Genomic DNA, 2,489 nt, shown 5'->3' on the forward strand with positions numbered 1-2,489 from the left:
AGGTTTGTGCGTGTGCTTTTCACATATTACCCAGCGGCAACACCAGCCTAGCTCGCAATCAATTGCTATGGAAACATGTTATTCTGTGTGATTAATAGCATACACACGTCTTATGTTTCTCTCATTTGTCTGAGAGTTGCTCAAGGATGCTTAAACAGAAATATCCAGCGCTGTACTGCATTCATTCTGATAGCGTGCCTTTGCTTATCATTGGCAAGTCGTCTCTCGGCTGCTGAATTTTAACATACTGAGAGACAAAAGAGAGCAAAACGACTGTAAAAGATCTGTGACAGAATGTCAGAAGTTGTCTTCGAAATGCAGGCGGTGAGATTATGAATAATTGGTAACATTTGTTGAGCTGGCATATGACAGAGAGGTCTGACAGTTTTGTGTCAATTGCATGTTAACATGCTTGTTTTGACATCCTCAATTTTGGAGTTTGACAAAACTGATATTGTCCATTTATATGTGTATGGTGTGTGCACCATGTTGGCAAACCTGCTTTTGACAACTTAACTTTCCAAGCTACATGCTAGTCATAATCTAATATAGCTTAGTGGTAGTTAAGCTACTCTTATGCTGAAATAGCTGTCAATGACTAGATATAGCTATTTTTCTCCTGTAATAAATCTTTCTTTTTTATATAAATATGATTTCCTTTTATCTTTAGAATCTGCTTTGAAGATTTCATTTTGACAGCCAGATCCTCTCTATCTGGGACACTTTTTTTTATTATATACTGTATTTTATTACATAAAATTATTTCATTTTATTTTCATATCAAGTTATATGTGCTTATCTTATTATTATTTTTTATTATTATTATTTTTTGCTTGTTTTGTTTTGTTGTAATCTGATCTGATCTACAAGAAAATTTGTCAGTATTTCCAGGTTTAAATGAGGTAATGATGAAATAAGAATGAAAACCTTTCATTCAAAGTGGCAGATCTGCCAGAAAGGTTAAAAGAACAGCTATTTAAAATTTGTTTTCATTTTAGCTAAATGTGCTCCTTTCTTTCTTTCTTTCTTTGGTTTGCTATGATCTGCAAGAAAATCTGTCAGTATTTTCCAGATTTAAATTAGATTTTAAATCTTCGATTTTCGTGGTCTCAGACTTAATATTTCCTTCAAAGCAGCAGATCTGCCAGAAAGGTTAAAAGGACAGCTAGAATGAATAATAGTTTGGGAAAATGAATCCTGCACATAAGAAAAGCTGTCCTTCAAGCACACATCAAGAAATTCCATTCAGCCACGGGAGAAAAGATTTCTTTTGTTCACTTTGGGTTGAAGGTCATCAAAACTAACGCAGTAAAAGTGAACCAGGCGGAGAAGACAATTAATCTCTAATGGTATTAATGATGCAATTAGAACGTATACTAGTTTTCCTGTGAAGGGGATGGAAACCGGTAGCGATAGCTGTTATCCGGGGACTTCACTAGTGTCAGTCCGAACCCTCTGATGCTTCTGTGATGCACACAACAAAAGAGCCACGGCTCGCACAGCGCCGCTCGTGCAGGAGTTTCTCTCGCTGTGTGCAGTTGTCTTTGAATGCTGACCTTGGCAGAGCTCCCTAGCGACCGAGTAGTGAAGGAATACATGTATACGAGATCAAACCTGCGTTCAGGCCTCACCTGGCGCCAGCGGTCTGATGTCTGACTCTCCGAAGAGCCTTTGCTCCAGCCACACTTGTCAAACGCTGCTGCTGAAATTAACGAGGAAAAGTTAATTAGCTTTGATTTCTCTCAGATATGTAGAGGATAAATTATTTGTCATTGACAGATCAGCCAAGTATTTATAATCAGGGATTGAAATTAACTTTTTCACTCACCAGCCAAGTTACCGGCCATTCATAACTTCTACTAGCCAAAAAAAAGAAAGAAAAAGAAATAAACCAACAGTTTGAGGCTGTCTACACTGGGCGTGACAAAGCGACCTTTGCAAATCATTTTGTGTCAGTACTAGGGGTGTGCAATATTGACAAAAAATAATATCTCAATATTTTCTGGGATTTTATCGATAAAGATAATTAGACGATATTTTGCTTAGTGTGTTATTGTGCTGATATCTTAAGGACTACCGTGGACAGCTGACTCATACATTTTTTCATATATTTCATATTTTGTGTGGTCAGTTCACATCAGTGATAGAAATTAAGCTTTTCCAATCAATTTAAATTGATTTTTACCTTATGAAATGTTGAATACTGATATTTTAAATTATTTAAAAAATGAAAAGAATGTTTGGAATGTTTTTTTTTTTGGCGAAATAGCGCAGAAATAGCGCAAAACAGCCAATATGCTGTCTAAAACGTAAGTCTCTTGATAGTAACTTATTCTTTATTGAACTGTTGTATAAAATCAATATCACATTTGTAACCATGCTGATTTTTTAAGAAAAAACGGCACTCTTCATGTGATATTAACTATATGAACTGATATAAATATATACATTTTCTGCCTCCTTATCTTGAAGTATGTGATCATTGTTAA

This window comes from Sinocyclocheilus anshuiensis, unplaced genomic scaffold (assembly GCF_001515605.1).
Source record: "Sinocyclocheilus anshuiensis isolate Anshui unplaced genomic scaffold, SAMN03320099.WGS_v1.1 scaffold916, whole genome shotgun sequence".
NCBI classification, from domain to species: Eukaryota; Metazoa; Chordata; class Actinopteri; order Cypriniformes; family Cyprinidae; genus Sinocyclocheilus; species Sinocyclocheilus anshuiensis.